Raw genomic sequence first — 21,245 nt, forward strand, 5'->3', positions numbered from 1 at the left:
CTCCGTAGACACTGAGACTGGAAAGACGTGTGTGTGTGTGTGTGTGTGTGTGTGTGTGTGTGTGTGCGCGAGTAGTGGGTGTGTTTGTCTGTGGTCTGTCTGCTTGATTTTTTTGGATAGGTTTATTTGCATTTGCTTTTCTAACAGCTGTATGTGATATATTGGTTTTCATTGCATTCACCCCTTCTCCTCAGGTGAAGGGGTGAATGAGATTCAACATGGAAGTCTAAATTAATCTAAAGCCAGATCAAGATATTTTGTTGTACAAAATTTGACACTTTTTGGGTTATATTTTTACTGTATGAACAATGAACCCAATGAATAAACCTTTAAGGAATGGAAACAACAAGTGACCTGAAACTGAGCAGTATTACAGGTGTGTTAGCAATTATCAGAACGTGTAAAAATTTACTGTTCTGGGAACATTGCCAACAACTGGAAAATGTTTTAACTGTGTTAATTTTCTATAGTACATTGCCCTGTCAGGGTGGTATTTCAATGCATGGCTGGAATCAAAAGCTGTAAAACATCTGTAGGTGCACCAGGTTAGCGTTATTACCTTCAAGACTTTCTAATGCCATATGGTTGGTGTTCAGTGCAAGGACTTACGGAACTTATAAACTTAGCACAAAAAGTAAGGAAATGTGTGTTTGGTAGATTATTTCTCTGTGTCAACAATGGCAATAAATCTTATACCATTGGAAAACCTATTTAGTTCCCTTTCAAATGGTGCCCCATTTGTAAGGAACATGCACTTTTGGGATGAGCAGCAGAGCTGAGAATGTGGGTTGCGCTCATGACATTTTTTTTTGATTTTGAAAAACCATATGATCCATGTATTACCCATGTTTATTCACATTTTGCCAAAATATTGTATTTGTTGGGACACCAGCTTATTGACAAATGACGAGATGTTTATGTGACTGAGGCAGACATAGCAGATTAAATTTGTTCTGTATTTTTTATCTGTGTAGCACATTGATGCATTTGTTAAGTGTGTCTGTCAGCACTCACACTTTTTTATTCCAGTTTTGGTTTGCAAACTCCAGTGATTTGATCATCTGTCTCTTTTATTAGATTAATATCGATTGGCTATTGAAAGTTGTGGAGGCTGAACATCATTTATTGAAAAAGAACATGGAGCTAGGACAGATAATCATTGTCCTAGAAATGCTTGCTTTCTTAAATGCTGAAGTGGTATTGCACAATTGATGCATCACAATGTGAAAGCAAACAATTGTGCTTTGATGCAGAAAAATAGTCAGTTTAATGTGTTTATTTGCTGCCCACCTACTACACCCTTACAATCCGTCAAATCCGGCTCAAATTTTCCCATACATGCATAAATCCTTTTTTATGCTCTTCAAGTTAAGCACTTTTCACAAATTCTCCCATTGGCACCTCTGTCACACCCACAGCGCATAAGTTTAGATCAAGGCGGCCTTATGAAAGAGGCGAGATGGACCCACAACCTCGTTATTTTAGGCTGATACGAAAACTTAGAACAATGTTCATTAACCTTATGAATGCCATTTAAATCCAGAAAGAATATAAATCAGTCTTTGATTTTTAAAACATATCCAATGTGATTTGTACAGCAAATGACCTAGTAAAATGATGCTTCATCACATAGCCTAAACAAAGAATTGACCCAACAAAATGGCATTTTTGCTTGGAGGTTTGTTTATAATGAGTCAAGATGTGCTTGAGGTGTTTAGATACATAATTTAAAACTCACTATTGAGAAACAACATTTCAATGTCTTAACTTCTAATCACGGTTTAGCCTATTATTACATTTTTAATAATAGCAAATGCATGACCATTGAGGACTGAAAATCAAGTTGATACTGTTGCAAGGGAGGCAGACATCAGATTAACTAGGAATATGAAAGCTGCTTCTCATAATATAAATATACTGTACCTCCTCAGTGCTCACGAACCTGTAGACTGACAGTTGTCGTTTCACAATACCAGCCATCATTAGAAACAAATCAGAGACAGGAGATAAGTCACAGTGTAAGACAATAGACCTCTGAAGTTCGCCTACAAAATAGCTGCCATCTTTGAGATTGAGAATTATCGCACCTGTTAAACTCTCGCGGGGACGATAAAGTCTTACATGCAGACGTTTTCCTGAACACACTTTTGTCCTCTGCCTTCTTGTGCATACTGTGATCTCCAGTACGTGAAGTCGGCACACTTGAATTTTTGCTATCCCAGAGCTAACTGGCTAACTAACTTAATGGCAAGTTGCATGGCAAGTTAGCTCTGGGGAAGCAAAAATCAAAGTCTGCCGCCTTCGCGCACCGGAGATCACAGTATCTTCTCGAAGGCAGAGGACAAAAGTGCGTTCAGGAAAACACCTGAATTTCCGATTTTGTCATCCCTGCAAGAGTTTAACAGGTGTGATGATTAAAAATCCCCATGTTAATTTCCCATAGGAAAAATCGTCAGATACCGTATCTCCTTATATGGGCAAAGATGGTAGCTTTTTTGTAGGCGAACTTCAGAGGTCTATGGCTATGTTTCATTCCGCCTACTTCTACCCTTTGAACACTTTTTTTAAGTATAGTGTAGATAACACAAAAAGTCAGTGCACTGAAGGTACCCAGATGACCCCCTAAAAACGGTCAAAAAGTTCAGTGTGGAACGATGGACCCTTCTCGCACTAAACGGACGCCATCTGGACTAAAAAGCAGAAGGGGAGGGACCAGGGGCTTTTCAGGAGGTTTTTCAAATTTGAAAATAATGGCGTACAATTCAACCGAGCCTGCATCGTCGAAACTCTGGTTGTCTCCGCTGTCATATTTAAATGTAAGCAATGGTGGTAAAACGAGACATTGTACTGTTGTCTAATGCATCACTTACATGTCCCTCACTGACTGAAGCCGATTATTTGGCGAGTTAATTAGCCTAAAGTTACAGGTTAATGCTACCTAGCTACAGTACCTAGCACGTTAAGCCAACCAGCCACTGGGATGAGCATGTTATACATGTTGACTCTATGGTATTAATGTAAGTAACAGCAGTACTACCAAACGTTTACTGTCGTCTAATGCATTAATTACATATCTGTGCACTGACATCCGACAATCATTGGGAGAGTTAACGTAACCTTACATGTTAATGCTACCTACAGTAGTACGTCATGTTTGTGACGTCCATTCCGCCTGTTATTGCCTGCAAGTGTGTTTTGGAACAGTAATCATCGAAAGTGGGCAATACGGCACCAAGTGGTTAGTGCACTTCTCAGTGCACTGACAAAAGTAGGTGGAATGAGACAGATTTTTGCGAATCAACAGTACTAGTGCATTGATGACTTCGGTGAAGTTGGGGAAATTGAGGGATGACTTAACGTTAAGTTGAAGCTGCACTGTCAGTAAACTGCAGTATCAAAAGAGGTGATAATTAGCAGCAACCCTCTGAATTTGGCAAGCTATTTTCCATCACTTATTGTTATCTCTTATTGTTATAAGTTTTACTGAAATTGAGCAAATTATTTACTTAATAATATAGCCTCATATCTAAAGTAATGTTGGGAATTCCAGCGTAATAATAATCAAGGAACACCATGGGCACAGCAGCACAATGATATCATGCAGCACCTGAAAATAATCCCTGTAGGCTAACTTCCAGCAGCAAGGTTCAGACGTGACTGGATTATTACGCATGAGAATGAGAAAATAAATTCTATGTCAAGTCAGCCTAGAAAATCGCCACGTTTCATTTTCCGTCGGTCTTTCTACACTTTCTAACTTGAGAGGAGACAAGTATTGAATAGAGAAATTAACGGAAATCTTAGTCACTTTTAAACATGATGCTAGCTAGCGAGACGCTAATGGTCTAATCTGATTCAATGATGTATGCTTGGCTGGAGCTAAAAGTGGTATCGCCATACTCCGAGAACAGCTGGATGAACTGGAGAAATGTAAAAATCAATTGTTTAACTCAAGGGGAGGTGGAAAATTAGTGTAATTCCCCAAATGGTGGAATATCCCTCTAATACAGCCCTTAGAAGTGCTTAGCAGAAAATGTGTGCCAGTCATAAAGGTAGCCTGGTAGCCTGGTCCTACCATACTCTCGTATTCATAATGTACAGAGAGTCTGGCCACTCTCCATTGCCAAGCCAACTTCCTTGAATGTGGATACTCTGTTGATGCTTAAAAAAAAAAAATCGTTAACGTTTGGTCGTGACGTGACATGCTTAAACTACCGCACAACCTCAAAGTCACTGATTGATGATTGGACCTGCACATTTTTGTCTTGAGAAAACCCGCGAAGATACCGCAGACCCAGACTAAATATGAAGTGAAATGAGAACTGAACAGAAGTACATAGGAAGGCGAAACCAGGCTAAAAGGTAGCACCACCCAAAGGGTGCGTAAATAAAAAATAAAGTGCGTAGCTAAGCGCAAATGCTCCCCTTCACATAAATCTGTAATTTAAGTACGATAGAGGGAGTTACAGAGAGTAGCAACCCCAAAACCTTGGCGTTTCCTATGTATTTAAATCTCGCTCACATTCTGCCACTGACTTAAACACCTTTTTAACTATGCACTCCTTATGCACTCCCACTCAAAATGGGTGTTTAACTCATTGGCTGCCAGCCATTTTCAGTGCAGAGCGCTCCATACTGCCAGACGTTTTACAGCATTTTGACTGTTTTTACAAGCTCCACCGAACGATGAGCTTTATGACTATGTAAACACCGAAGGTACCAAATGAAAGAGTAGACTCTTCTTTCACCAGGAAAAAAAACGGTTTGTTTCTATCGTTTTCCGTAGTTTTTTAGTAATCGTAAGTAGAACATGGGTTAGTTTTGCTAAAAACACCTGTTTTTGACCAAAAAATTGAGAAAACTATCTTTTTGTGAAAATCAACTTTTTAACGTTAGCGTTTCAGTAGTATGTCAACCACGATTGCACTGTTATCTCGTCAATCTCGTCAAGATTGCTAGGGACTCTGATGGTCGCTATAGACTCTGAACAGGACGGTAGACTTAGCAAGCTAGCACTAGCAAAGTTGTTGTTAGTCTATATAGCAATATCCAATGGATCATACCGATCACATGTTTTCCATCCTTGATGTAAGAAGTAAGCATATTTATTCCCTGCACCGTGTGCAAACTAGATCCACTGTTAGGATCTTCAGTGTGTTAGCTTTTTGTATGTCTCTGCATGTGCACTCTGCAGGCAGATACTAATCATCCAAATGGCACTGCTGCCATCTAGCGGTTCGGATCGCTAGTACAGTCTGTTTACAAGCCTGAAACTCTGCCAGATCGTTCCCAAGCCCACCCATGAGCCCTCCCCATTGAAAAATGCAATTGACGTCTATAGACGTCTAAATTGACGTTTAAAGACGTCAATGGCAGTGAATGAGTTAATATGCTGATATATTATATTATGTTATATATTATTATATTAACATATTATATATTTACCCATAAGACTACATTTTTAAATAGGGAAAACTCACCCTCTATCATTTGAGATGACTGACTGTGCATCTTCAGTTTTAACTTGACTTGAAGTCATAATCCCATAGCTTACTTTGTTAGAATCTGCCCATTTCTTTCCAACTTCACTGGAGTCCTTCATACATATGCACAGATGCCCACGCTATTGTTGAGCAGAATCTTTTAAAGTCTCCTGTCTCTGATTTTTTTGCAATGGAGGCTGGTATTGTTATGGCAGTCTCGCTACTGTATTCGAAACTGCAGGTGTCGGTCTACAGCTTTGTTAGCATAGATAAATTGATATTATGAGAAGCAGCTGCCATTAAAACTTTCATCCTCAACAGTGAGTTTTTAAATTATGAATCTACACATCTCAATCACATCTTGACTCATAAACAAATAAACATAAACACTTATAAACAAACCATTTTTAAGTCAATTGTTTGTTAGGCCTGCTGCTTTTTGTTAAATGTTCTGGGTTCAAGAATGTCCGCAAGAGCCACTATGCACAGTCAGTATATCATGCCCATCCCCCGCAATAGAAAGGAATACTGAGCAACATACAATGAACATGGTTCTAAAGTAAATTAAAAATTAGTCAAGGGAATTGGGCTGTCATTGGATTTTGTGAGCCTTAGGTACATGCTTATTATTCCCTGGATAGTGTAAATTATTTTCTTCAGTGGCTCAGTTGGAACATCTAGCCAGTGGATGACGAGGGCACAAGTGGCACCAACTATAATAATCTACGTCATGCTGTTCTTTTGCCTCATGTGCTTTTCTTGGTCCTGGGCAGCAGTAAACAGGAGGCCATGCCCAAAGTGAAAGTTGAAAATATGTCAGTTTTCAATCTGTGCAGATACTCATACAAACAGTTCATGAAATGTTGTTCTTTGAACAGGAAGTGGTTTACTTGTATAGATGCATTTTTCTCTTCTTTGCTAAACTTGCAGTTAAAATCAGTAAGACTTGATGAGTTGCATGTGACCATATGGTGACCACATCTGTTTTTGGCCGTTGTTTCAAAGCTCACTGCAGCCAATCCTTGTGGTGGCTTAAATAACAACTTTAAGCCCTTGCAATGGTTTGGTTACACATTTTCCATCACATTAAATAACAATTATATTAAATTACATTCAATGGGGCAATTGCTCTGTCGCTAGTTTGGAGTTTAACACGGTTTTAAACTGGAGTTTGAGTTGGGAGTTGGAGTTTAAAACCGTGTTAAACTCTAAACTAGCGACAGAGCAATTGCCCCCATATGACCATGATATATGTTATGTACCATAAAGATATATATATGTGTGTGTGTGTGTGTGTGTGTACACACATTATATTTGTAGTCGGCACCATAATAAGTTAAACACAACTGATTTTCAGTAGTGAGAGGAATGTTTTGAGTATGTTATTTGTGTTTCACTTGCGATATTAAATTTGTTTCAGTCCACAGACCTTTGCAAGGTTATGTAAAAACAAAAATCAACAATTTAAAAAAGATTGGACTGGTCAGGCACATCGATCAACAAGTCCCTGGCAACACAATGCAAAGACTGCTATTGTGATGAAGTCCTTAAGATTGTTATTTATTCATTTGAATGTCAATTGTGGGACAACATTCTGGGCCAATGTTTAGCAGATTTTTTTACGGTGACAAGCTCAGACCCGTGTTAGGGTCACATGACCGAGGTATTGTGGTAATGCAGTTACCATCCCAGCCCTAATCCTGCTGTTGCATAGATGGTTGTATTTGAGATGCTTATAGTTATAGATGACAAATGATTGAGAATTGTGTACTTTGCATGAGAGTCCGTTATCCAGGATACCAGATATGAGTCCACCTTTATCTGTCAGCTTGTTTCTCAGGATGGGTAGGATGGTGTTTAAAGTGTTTGGGAAATTAGAGAACATGATTCTCAAAGCACCTTTCCCTTTGTCCAGATGAGGGTATGTTATGTCAAGCAATGGCATCTTCTGCACACACCTTGTCCTGGTACGCGAACTGCAATTTGTCCAGTGCATGGTTGGCCTGAGATCTAAGTAGAAGTCCCCGCCATTCCATAGTTTTCATTAAGTGCAACTTAGAGCCTAAAGTCAGTTACCAGTTTAAAGATGAATTTTGCAAAAACAATTATTGATGCTTAATTCTGCAATTTCAATTTTTAATTACTGTTACCACTGAGATTGATAATCTGTGTTGGATGGAGTTATGTATGGTCATATCATATGGATGACACAGACATAGATAACATAATTTAACCTAGTAAATTTGTTTTTACTGTGCATTATGGGTTCTGTCCATCATTTGTGGTACTGTAGGTTTATAAACATTTTCAGCACATTTTAATGATATTGAGATAAAGATAACATGATGATTTTTGCCAGTATGATAGTTACAGTGCCGCTGTTTGTCAACAAAAGTACTTTGTGATGCCCCCCCCCCTTACAATAAATAAATGAATACATAAAAACAAAAACATTTAAATGATCACAATGACAAATGTTGTTTTAAAATATTAGAAATAATATATTTTAGAAATAATAAGAAATTGGTTGCTGTTTAAATGGTGCACTGTGACTGTAAGATCATTGTGACTAGACAGTACTCATAATGATCTTTTGACAGCTCCATTCAAGTATAGCCTATGGCTTGTCCACAAATCAAGCAGTGTCTGTGCCACATTTATAGCACTCTATTAACAATGATATGCATAATATAAACCACCTTCATTCCTTTGGGAAGATTTAATGACATGATGCTGGATAGACATTTTCTGTTTGCAATTAAAAATGAATTATGAGCCTGGTAGCCACCTAGCTATATGAGTGGAATGGGTTTCAATTGGCATTTAATGCACTTCATGTAAATACTTAGTTTTAAGAATTGAAGACTATAATTCTCACCAATTCCATTACCAAAAGGTAAAGTCCACTCTTCATATTCTTGTCTATTCCCCAAATTATAGTGGGTGCCTATGTCAAAGTGCCATCTCACAGTTTATAAATGGTGTGAAATGCTTAAACCAGAATATCAAGATCCTCCGCTGTGCCTCAAATGCAAGAGGCAGCACTTGTCTGGAGTTTTCAAGACACTGTTTTTTTTAGCTATAGACTGCCATTTTGGCGGTGACACAGAGTGCTATGCAAAACTACTGTATGCAAATATAGATTTAAAAACAGTGTATGCCATCTGCATAGGCGTTGTATGTCCTGCATAAGTCATACCAAAGAAACATAAATTGTGCTCAAGTTCCTGCAGCCTCTGCAACCAAACACTGTATTGGGCTCGTCAGAGTGATCTACTGCACATTTTGTCATAATTGAACAGAGTAAACACTCCTTGTGTCTTCATGAATATATAATAAACTAGAAAAGCACTCTGAGAGCGCAGACCTCCGCGAAGCGAAAACATCCACCTCCTGGATCCAGACGGTGATCCGGAGCACTCCCAAAATGTAATTGTTTCTTCCTTGGGTCATTTCAGAACTTTCCTGAAAATGTCATCCATAACCTTTTGATTTATCTTGCGAACAAACAGACAAACAAGCCCCAATGAAAACATAACCTCCTTGGTGGAGGTAATAATATATTAATGAAGTGTTGGGCAAGTTACTCATTACTATATTTGTTACATTAAATGCAAATGTCAGAGATTTCTTGGCCAAATATACTTGCATTTACAAGGAATTTCGTCTCTGCATTTACCCCAACACACACAAAGTGAATTCACAGTGAGGTGAAACACACCCTAACCCGGAGCAGTGAGCTGCCTTGTTACAGTGGTGCTCAGGGAACAGTGAGGGGTTAGGTGCCTTGCTTAAGGGCACTTTAGCCATGGATGTGTGGGAGAGCATTGCTCAACCATACCCCCCACCCACATTACTCCCACTGGTTGAGGATCGAACTGGCAACCCTTCGGTTACAAACCCGAAATTATAATATATAATAGTATATATAGTATAATCATCAAGGCATTACACTATTACTGCATTACTTTTAAGTTACTTTCACCAAAATAACTGGAAATGCGGATTTGTCTTGGCATTCTAAATGTAGCTTATTATGCTCAATGCAGCTCATTACACATCCAGTGGAGGGTGATGTGGTATAGCATCATGGCTGAGCTACACTGTAGGCTTAAGGCTAACAACAGTAGAATGTAATAGACACAGTGATGGCTCATGACTCAATTCAAGGAACAATCAAAGTCAGAATTTTTTCAAAAATAGACAAAAGGTCCAAATCTGGCAGATTGTGATAGAAATACTATAATGTTGTAGCCTGTCTCTGCCCTCCTACGTACTTCCGCTCAATTTTCATTTCCCTTCAGTACGTCGTCTGGGTCTGTGGTATATTCGCGGCTTTTCTCAAAACAAAAATGTGCAAGTCCAATCAGCCAACAGAGGGAGTAGTTGAGAACGATGATGTTGAAGTCGTGCGCTAGTTTGAGCATGACATACGTCACGTCCAAACGTTAGAAATTGGTTATGGCAGGTCCGAGTGGCTCTGGGCGGATTCAATAGTTTTAAACGTCAACAGAGTACCCGCATTCAAGGAAGTTCACGCTTGGCAATTGAAAGTGGCAAAAAAGATTAGCTTGGCACCGCTCTAGATGATATTAAATTACTTATCGCAATGTAGAGAGATCTTTTGGTTTTGCACAGAAAGTGGACTTAACTATTATGTTCTTCATATATTCTTGTCTCTGACAAGCTGAAAATAATGATAGTATGTCCATCTCGCAAATGTAGGGTCAGACTTCGAGTCTGCTGCAGCCACAGTCATCTTCAACCAGTAACAGGAAATTATATTCTACTATTTGCACAGAAATCTCTGATTGAGTTGTTGGCGAATTTGTATAAAAATAAAGCAGCACTTATTTTCAGGTTAAATTGCATTGTAACATGTGTTACATACTGAAATTTGTACAGAGTAATATATTGCCCTTTTTTTTGTAATGCTTAACATTACCACGGTACAGCAACAAGCAATACATTACAGTAATTGCATTACCCTGCAGTCACACAGGCTACAAGAGACAGCTGTTCTGTGGACAGGCTGGTGTACAATTTTGTTGTACTTGTTACATTGACAATAAAGGGCTTACTTAAAACGACAGACTGCCGTTCATTTTCAATGGGAGTGAACGTTTGCCAGTGACAAGCGACGAGCTTGCCGCTGCCGCGATTAAGGCGGGGCCAAAATAGACAAGAGGGCTATTTTATGCAAATGTTGAGCGAAGCGACAAAGCGACTGCCAATCGGAGTGAAGGAAGCGTGACGTTCCTTGTTTGAAAGTAAAGTTGAAAATGTTATCCAAGATGGCGGTGCTAACTAATTGAAGGCAGTATTTCTGTACTAACACGTAAGTTCAGGGTTTGTTGCCTTATATTTTGCTACTTTTAGTGAGGAATATGAACTTTAAAATCCAAAAAGCCAGGTTTTGTAATCAAAAAATATATCTGAAGGTATGTAGGAGCTATCGGTCAGCCACCTAGCACGTAGAAATCGTTAGCCGTCAATCACTCGCGAATCACCCCCCCCATTCAACGGCACGTTGGTGGAGTTATCGCTGTCTCTTGTAGCCTGTGTGACTGTAGGGTTACTTTTGTAACGCATTACTTCCAACACTGCCTAATAAACACTTCCCTTCTACCTCCTTTAGACCACACTTCAACTAGTACTTAACCTTGTGCACTCTCATCCTCTGGTGGTAGTATTAATTGTAGTACTATTTATTAGGGCCTGAGCACCGAGTGGCTCAGGGACTCTATAGCGCCACCTATTGTGGTTGACACATACATTCACGAAAATGGCCCAGATTTGGTGGACATATGTGTTGTATTAACACTAGAAGCGCCAAGCGCCGGTCATTTGACCGCTGACGCGTATTACTAGAAGCGCCGTGTAGGTTTCACCTAGATATACCTAGAAGGGCCGGGCTGCGGTCATTTGACCGCAGTGATTACAAAAAAAAAAAAATCTTTTCACTCGATTAAATTCCGGGACCCTACGTTCACGACTTTTCCTAAATACGCGTGTTTTGTCACCCAGAATTTTTACATGATCTAAAGCACACCGGTGCAAGTTAGTTTAGAGATATTTTGCGTTCACTTATGTGACAACACTATGTTGTCTCGCGTTCGGCCATGTTTGTCCAGGCTGCTATTCTCTTTTCTCACAGCAGATGTCGCAAGGGTTTCCTGTCAGTCGGGCATGAGAATAATATTTTACCATAAAACATATAGTTTATATATGTGATATATGTAGTGCTGCCGCGATTAATCGACATAATCGAACTAATCGATTATGAAAATTAGTCGACGCCAATTTTTTTAGTCGACTAATCGTTTTGCTTTTGACCCCCTATTTATTTTTGGTCTCCCGTCTCTAACGGCTGTAATGTTATTAATTCTATTATTAACTCTACAAAAGTAGGCTGATATTGATATGAGCATATCTATATCTGTGGCTATATGTCATGTTTTGGCCCTTCAGTTGAGTTAAAAATAAAATGGACAAAATGGAATGGAATAAAATGGACTATTTTTTTAAAAAAAATAGTCGTTTAGATTAGTCGACTAATCAAAAAATTAGTCGAAAGATTAATCGTTAGAAAATTAGTCGTTAGTGGCAGCACTAGATATATGTATTATTTATGTGATTTATTTTAATAACTATTTTTCATTTACATGGCATAGTCTATGGAGGCGATTTACAGTGGTAAAATACGAGTTTGTTTTGAAAACGTTGCGACGTTGTTATTAGGCAGGCCTACGTGTGTAAAAAATATTTTCAGCTGAAATTCGTCGAAGCCTATTTATGTACGTAGGGCGCGTATGCCTACATTCATAGTTGTATCTTATCTTCTATTTGTAGGCTATCTTTTATCTTCTAATGTATAAGCATTTTCTTACATATTTGCTGGACAAACAAATCTATTTTCCAATTGGTTGCAGAGGGTTACATTAATTCAGTGGTGCAACGCTAACTCTCTCGACTACTACGCAGGAGACCTGGGTTCGCAACCTGGCACGAGCGAAATAAAGTAGCTTGTGCTCGTTGCTACGATACACAGGACTCACAGTGAGTTGAGGAAAATGACATGGGGGAAAGAAGCAAACAAAGTAGCCTAATCTTGATCTCGCCTTACATACTTTCCTAATTCCTACGTAGGGCTAGTCAGACTTTTGTTAAATCTTCAGGGCCCGGTTGCACAAACACCAAAACCAAAGATTGATGATATGAACCAAATATTCTGGAACAGACGGATTTACAACATTGAACGCGATAGGCTATTAGACTACTGCGACTTCCACCGTTTCCTTTCCAGAGATTGCTGCGCTTTTCACAACGCATGCAGTCTACATTGAAGTGAAACGTGCAGAACGTTGTCCAAAACAATACAATAACATTGTGTGTTGAGATCTAGTACAATATAGACATCTGTAGACATGAAGTGGCAACTAAAGCCATTATCAGTCATGAAAACTTTGGCGGCTGCAGCCTCATAGGTTTTGGCTGAGCCAGCCAACTACTTCATCAGCCAGCCGTTATTCTCAAAGCAAATGGCTTCGGGGTCATAACACACTATCCATTGCACTATCCATTGCAAACATAGCCTATTTGAAACCGATCATTCCCCCTCCCCCATACACTCGTCTAGGCTAGGCTACTACAGACATCACGCGGCATTGAGGACAATTAACTGCCTCCCCACCCCCACCGCCTCTCTCTGTCCCCTGCATAGGCTGGCTGTTCAGGCAACTCGTGGAAGAATGCGCAATCATGTTTCATTGCATATGCGCGTTTCAGAATGTTCGAATTCGCCAGCGTGCGTGTAGTTGTGTGAATAGAAAAAAATAGAACAGTATATAGCCTATATTTATTGATGCCTTGCTTCAATAAATATACTTCATTGAACTTCCGCCATGGACAGGTCGGGGATCGATCCAGCAACCCTTTGGATATGAGGCCGAAGTTCTAACCAGTGGGCTACAGTTCTCCTCTACTGATCTGTTAACATGTGTGTCTCAATGCTGAATCTCGAATTCACATAGACGTTAGCTTAAATTGTAGAAACAATAGGCCTATAGCTTTTTTTCAGCAGACATCGCAAACATATCATACACATTGACAAAACGGAGAATATCTTTCTGCTCAGCATAGCTCTCTATCTCCCTCCCTCCGATGTAGCTAGACCCTATAAGATGCTTCTCCCTAAATGAATAAAAATTGTTTTAGAAAGTAGCCACGGTAGCCTGTAAAATGCGGCCTGAAATCCTGGCTACTGTGTAATTGAAACCAGACTGTTAGGCTCTTTGTTAGGTCCGATCATTTTCGGCGGCGTAAACATATAGGCCTAGGCTACCTATTAAATGAATAGAAGTGAATTTGGGGAGTGAATTGGAACTAGCCACCCATTCACTTTTAGAGCATTTTAGTTGAAAGTCAAGTTTGCTTGAGGTTTGTTCAAGAACTCTTCCAGAGTTTTTACCTCAAACAACACAAATCAACACAAATAAATGAACAGATAACTCGAACGTGCTGTATGTCATAATGAAACAACCACAGACTATCAACAACACGGTCTGACACGAATGATACATGGCTTAGTGCAAACTGAATTTATGACCAAACGATTTGATTCGTGCACGAAGCGCCATCTAGCGATAATTTTTTGTAAGTAACAGCCTCCCACTCTAAGGACTCAGCGGTCTTTTGACCGCCTCGCCGCGCTTTAAGTAGTTCACACCAGCACGGCGCTTCTAGTAGGTCGTCAAAGCGGTCAAATGACCGGGGCGCGGCGCTTATAGGTATAAGTGGGTCAGAACGTCGCGGCGCTTCTAGTGTTAATCTGAACAACTTTTACATTTACACTATATAGTGAATCTTAGAAGAATTTGAGTTATGATTATGATTTTTTTTTTTTTTTTTAAAGAGGAATTATGCAGGATTGACGATTTCATCTCTGGTTTCGGTTTCGTTTTTCGTTTTCGCTCGTTTTATGCTTGCATATTTCTCTGCAGAGCTTCCCCGACAGCTTTATTGTGTATATTTATACATATATAGGCTATATATAAATATATAAATTGCAAGCGTGGTTCTTTTTGTTCCTTACGCGTCTCAGACTTCCAGATGTAAACTGAAGACGATCGCTTATCAGAAAGTTGCAAGGTTGCAATAGCGAATAGGGACACTGGGGACGGGAGGAAATATGACTGTTTTCGATTAAACTGGTCAGTCAAGCAAAACAACGATCTCTGAGCGATTTTATGACTATGAAAAAGTTGCATAGGGTCTCTTTAAAAGATACAGGAAGCTGCCGTTATAGGCAGAAAACAGTGACTAATTTGGATGAAATTTAATGGAGTATTAGTGTGTTTGTAGTGACAGTCATATACAAGTTTTGATGTTGTTTGATGTGGCGTTAATTGTGTCACTCAATAGCGCATTAATGATCGTGGTTGACACATAGTTTTACCTAAAATATTATGAAGCGAGTACAAATATGAATACTCATATGAACCTACTGTATGCTGAAATTTTTAATTTAACCACATGAACAGAAAGTGAGTTATTTAGGTTTTCATATGAGTATGTCTCTCATATCCGCTCCCTTCACATCCACTCCTTCCTTTCCCAGAAACATGCACACACACACCCTCCCCCTTGTCTCTACCCTCCCTCTCTCTCTCTCTGTCTCTCTCTCTCTCTCTTTATCTTAGCCCCATGCCCCCCTCATTCTCATGCACCCTCCCCCCCACACACACTTACCCGCTCCTCATCCCCCATGCCTCTTTGTATCTCAGCCCCATTCTCTCCCTTCCTGAGTGAACATCGTGAAAATGAATAGCCAGAATTGAAATGAGTCAGGAATGACAGTGTGATGCAAAGTAAAAGGTAAAGAAAAGATCATGTGTAAAATGATTCGGGTTATCCATTGTAGGCGTGAATGCATGTTGTGCAGTGGTGGTAAGGAGGCCAACAGATGATAACCCAACCAGAGGATGAGAGAAGGCACCATAATCCTGCAGGTTATTTGAAATGTGTGTGTGTGTGTGTGTGTGTGTGTGTGTGTGTGAGACAACACCTTGGTTAATAGATCTGAAACTATCCTTAATATTAGATAATGATTAAAGAAGGCTTAAGAACGTTCTGTCGTGTTGTCTGTTGTGGTTGACACATACATTCACAAAAATGAACCAAATTTGGTGGGCTTGTATGTTATTGCTGCCACTAGTCAGAGACAGAGCCCTGGCCTCGGGTGTGGCTTAGGGACTATAGGGCCACCTAGCGCATTGTTCGTTGTGGTTGATACACACATTCACGAAAATGAACCAAATTTGGTGGGCTTGTGTGTTATTGCTATCGATAGTCAGAGACAGAGCTCTGGCTTAGGGTGTGGCTTAGGGACTCTATAGCGCCACCTAGCACATTGTCTGTTGTGGTTGACACGTACATTCACGAAAATGAACCAAATTTGGTGGGCGTGTTATTGCTAAAGCTATTCAGAGACAGAGCTCTGGCCAAGGGCATGGCTTAGGGACTCTATAGCGCCACCTAGTGTGTTATCTGTTGTGGTTGACATATACATATGATTAGATTATGCCGCGTGATGTTAGATTCTGAAATGTCATACAGTAGGTCCGCACCCACGGAGGTGCTCGGACCCACCATCGGCGCTTCCGGCTATATTTATTACTTATTGCCTCCTTTGTAGCTTGAATGTTATTCCTCATATTAAGTAATTTTGCAGAAAAACATATAAATGTAGAAAGTTAATTGTTGGAATCGGCTCTGGGTAGAAAGTTCATTACTAATAGCACTTACAAGTGAATTCCTGGAAACGGAGAAGTCTGAAATGTTCACTTTCATTCAGCACCAAATAAGGTTCTGTTCCATATATGTTTATTTTATGTCGAAAGAGGACATGCCACGATGGTTGAACTCAAACATAATTTGTGTGCCACTTTTGTTTGAAAAATGGCTTTGTTAGGTTAGGTTAGCTTTAGTGTCAGCACATTTCTTATTCTACAGGAAAAACCACAACATTTTGTTCAATCCTTCAATCATTTGAACAAATATGACATGCCCATTAAGGAGATATGGAAAATTTAACAGTGTCCTAAAATATTTTGTCTTCATGTGCTTCAACAACCATCTGTGGTCAGCAAATGTGTTTTTCAGCTGGCGAGTGAGACAGGTGGTTTAACAGTCAGTGCTCTAAGTAAGAACATTTGCTATAGGCATTGTAATATTGTGACTGAAAGTCAGCAAATATGGTTCATGCTTTCCAAAGAATCAATACTGTAGACTATACTGCATTGGGTTAAGGAAGATTTATCTATAATGTATTCATCAGTACGAATTGGAATGGAATATGAATTTAATTAAGCTTTTGAAATGCATTCAGTATAAGGAAGTGCACTGTATTATCTATTCAAGTCGATGACTAAAAATGTGATGAGTGCAAACATATATTTTTTATTTGAAATTCTGTGCTCCAGAATCTGTTTCAAAATTTGTGAAGTTTTTGATCTGTTGCCTTATGAATGAATGAATCAATCTAATTTTATTTGATATCGCTAGTCTAAAAGTACATGTTGTTTTTTATTTTGAGGCTTGGCAGTACAGTGCTGTTGTCGAGTGTCCAGTCCCTTTTTGATGGAAGCCAGACACAAAACAGTAGGTGATCCGTTTAGCTTGAGTGATTTTCCTCAGGGGCAGGTTGAATGATTTGCTCTTGGGACTGTATTGAAAGGCTGCAACAGTGGTTTTCCTCAGATATTCACCACAGGCTCTCAGCCTGTGTTTGGGTAAGATTGAGATCTACATTTCTGCAGTTGGAATGGCTGTAAGCTTTGGGTTCTATGATCTTAGTTAACTCTTGTGGCTTCGTCTACTTTTGTGGAGTGGAGTAGAGGCCAGTTATGCTTAAAAAGGCATTGAGTGATAACTGCAATAAACCAGAACACCATGCTGTACTTGCACACTGAGGATTTATAAGGTTAGAATCTCCCTCAAGCTGCCTGTAGGCATCTTGACCTCTCCCATGTAATTTATCCCTACTTGTTAAAAGTCAGAAAGCACTTAAATGTCAGCCAGCACAGTCCTGTAAATTTAAATGTTTTTTACATTGCACCAGTGTAGTTGCAATTGACCAGGTTTTATGTAATGTTCTGAATTTAATGTTTGACAGTGAAAGGCTGACTTTCTGAAAATATAGATGTATTATTGCTTATGCCATTTATTAAAACACTACAGACTAATAGAATGGAAACCAAATAGACTCATATTTCATTCACTGGCTGCTCTGATATCATTGGTTGGTATATTGTGCCAATATGAAATATGAGCAATCACATACAAATGTAAATACAGTAAAAATGAATAAATATCTCGGGGGCCGGATCCGGCCCACAGCCCCCAATTGAAGAGCCCTGGCCTAGGCCCTAAACAAGATTCAGCTCAACTGTAATTATTATAGCCTACTGTACATCGGAGGAAGCAAACAATGACTAAAAGTTAACGTGTGTGGTGTGATTACTTTACAGTATGTGATATCTGTATCACGGAGAGCCCTGCTTTGTTTATAACTTCACTTGCCTGATATCCAAAATTTTTCCGAACAACGGATGATCCACTTCAAGGGACACGCTCTTCGCCTTCTTTGCCTCCTTCGCCTTCTGCTGTGCCACACATTTCATTGTCAATCGTCTGCAGCTATAGCGGAGCATTCTATAGGTGGAGCATGCATTTTTTAATTATTTTTTTATTTTAAATCACTCGATCACGCAAACTTGATTGTGGGAAACCAAAATCGTCATCGTGATTAAAATTCAATTTATTGCGCAGCCCTAGATAGACGGTAAAAAAGAATGCTAAATAAGCATACTGTAATTTCCCAACTGTAAGCCGAGGCTTATACATTGAGGTTAATACATTGGAGCAGTTATTATGGTATTAATGTGGTTTTGTTTTTTGTTTTGTTTTTTAACTTGTATAAAACACTGTCCTGCGACTTATACACAATTAGGCTAATACACAGGAAATGTATAGGCTATATTTAAAACAGTGGTATCTGTTTGGTTTAAGATGGATACTCAGTTCAGTGTTGATGGTTATGAAAAAAAAACATCTTCGTATTCTTTTGTGCAAAATAATAGCATACTGTACAGTATAGACGATAACGAAATTTGAAGCAGGTTCAAATTTGTAGCCTGGGTGTTCCCATCCTGCCTTGCGCCGGTGATTTAATTCAAGCTGCTAAGGCAGACTGGAAACTACCGCCCTATTTTTTGCCTGCGATAGGGATCCAATCACAGAATAGGGGGAAGCAAGACGATGATGAGCTATGCACAGACGCATTTGATAGACATCTGTGGTGCCCAATGAACGGATCTGGGCATTTTTTTCAAATACGAGAAAATTAACATCTGGTTGCCAGACCACGTCTCATTTGAGAAGTGGTAGGCGTTAGCCAGGCTAACTGATTTGCTGAATAACTGTCAGAATCAACTTTATCACTTGAGAATTATGTGATTATACCTGGTTACCGGTATTAATAGCCTCCTGACGTTTGGCATTAACCTCATTGGTATCAAAGCTACCGGGAAAAGGTTTTATACAGTGGGGAGAACATGTATTTGATACCATGCTAAAGTTGCCTAAAAAGAGGAATGTAAAATTTGACAATTGATCTCAATGCCTTAATTCAAAAAATGAATAAAAAGCAAACCACTAAGGACACCAATTTTCTTTGTGATTGAAGAATGTATCGTAAATAAATTAATGTTCTTCCTTAAATGCTAAGGGGAAGGAAGTATTTCACCCCCTATGTAACCATATGGGACTGTAACACATTAGGGTTAACATAGGGGCAGGCAGATTTTTATTTTAAAGGCCAGCTATTTCATGGATCCAGGATATTATGCATCCTGATAAAGTTCCCTTGGCCGTTGGAATTAAAATAGCCCCACATCATCACATACCCTTCACCATAGCTAGAGATTGGCATGGTGCTTTTCCCAGTAGGCCTATTAGTCTGTTTGATTGGCATTGAGCTCAATGAGTATCAAACAGGCTAATAGGCCTACTGGAAAATTCTTGATGAGGCATCAATGATGAAATGCAAGAAAAATTAAACTACATGTGAGAATTGATGTTTAGTAATTTTGTGCTGTATTAGTAGTTCTGTGTTGTATGTCCAATATATTTTAATGTCTTGATTTTCAGGATACAACTATTCAAAAGGCGGAAATGGGACATCCCCAAAAATGTTAAAGTTCATTTATATAAAGCATAGCCAGACTTTTTAAAACTTTGTTTCATTAGTTGGTGGGATTGGTGCATTGTAGCCACCTGGCCCATGGCTACATGACCTATAAACCATGTATCATCTATTCTGCTCTGATCAGCTGAGCTTATTTCTTGGTTTTGATCATGTAGCTGGAGACTTTGCCTGCCCATTTGTTTCTGTCATATGTTCATTTATGTGTATTTGAATAACACTAATTTAACAAGAATCTAGAAAAATCATGCAAATCAGAAAATCATGATTTAGTTTTATTTACAGTAATTATTCATATTGCTTGGCAAAAAGAGCAGCTCAGAACACCGTTTTGAAAATGTGTCAATTGTCATGATAGATTGTTCTACAGGAATTCCACTACAAAATAGACTGTGGAATGTAGTCAGCAGAGTGTGGAAAGTGAAATTTGAGAGAAACTTATTGGTTAGTTTTGCAGGAAAAGAGTTGATCGGAGAAGTCTGGAGATGTGTAATTGCTTTGTGCTAATTAGATTTTTTGAAGGTCTGAAGGTCTGCTTTTTGTTGTACCAACACCTTTTGACAGTGAAATAGGTGAGACCTTCAAAACATTTCTAAATGATGGATGAGATTCAGTGAGTTGTGCCCTGCATCTTTCACAAATGACTTCTCTGCTTTAGACATCAGCATTCCAAGTAAATTCTAAAAGACACAGCTGGTTTTTAAAGCATTCCCCTTTTTAAAGTCAGAGTTGGAGACTATGTGGCGGTCTAGTTAGACGCAGCAGTTGTAAACATTGTTCTAACACAAACATTCACTTTGGTGTTTTGCCTTGGTACCAGCAATGACGAGTTCATTAGCTGCACTGAGTATACAGTAAGCATGTGCATCTTGGCACAAGTCTTGATGATCTTAAGTTTACTTTGGTGTAAAATATTCCCCATGGCTTTACTAGTGGAGAGAGAGAGAGAGAGAGAGAGAGAGAGAGAGAGAGAGAGAGAATATTAGTCTATTTCATCCCCCCAGGTGTTTTCCTGGTTGGGGAGCACATAAATGCTCCAGACCTGTTGTGAGTTTTCAGGAGACGTCGGTATGTGAGACGTGGCAGAAGCAATCCTGGCCAATCTGCAGATTTGTTCCATATGTTTCCTGACCACATGCAGTCTCCCCCTCTTTCTTCCCCACTCTTTCTTTCTCATGCACACTTACTGTCCCCCTCTCTCTCATGCACTTTCTAGACTTAAGACTGTTCAAATCATTGTAAGCAGAAAATTGATTGCAACATTTTGTTCTGTCAGTGCAACATCCATATAATTCAATAACAAGAAATGATGGCACCGTACTTTGCTTGAGTAAAGTAAAATGTGGCTAGGTATTTTTATGGCTGGATTTTGGAATCTAAATACCTTTCTTTATAATTCTCTGTTGATAATCACTGTTTCAGGTTTTTGTAGGTTAAGAAGGTTTAAGAAGGTTTTTAAGAAGCATATTTTAGAGGGAGTATTGATTTCACTCCCA

At 39.2% G+C, this 21,245-nt stretch overlaps 1 protein-coding gene across 2 annotated transcripts in view; it reads left to right on the forward strand.

Annotated features, from left to right (window-relative positions):
- Positions 1 to 21,245, forward strand: part of cenpp (centromere protein P) — a 95,186-nt gene that overhangs the window by 38,028 nt on the left and 35,913 nt on the right. The window lies entirely within an intron of this gene.

Source organism: Sardina pilchardus, chromosome 9, assembly GCF_963854185.1.
Source record: "Sardina pilchardus chromosome 9, fSarPil1.1, whole genome shotgun sequence".
NCBI lineage: Eukaryota > Metazoa > Chordata > Actinopteri > Clupeiformes > Clupeidae > Sardina > Sardina pilchardus.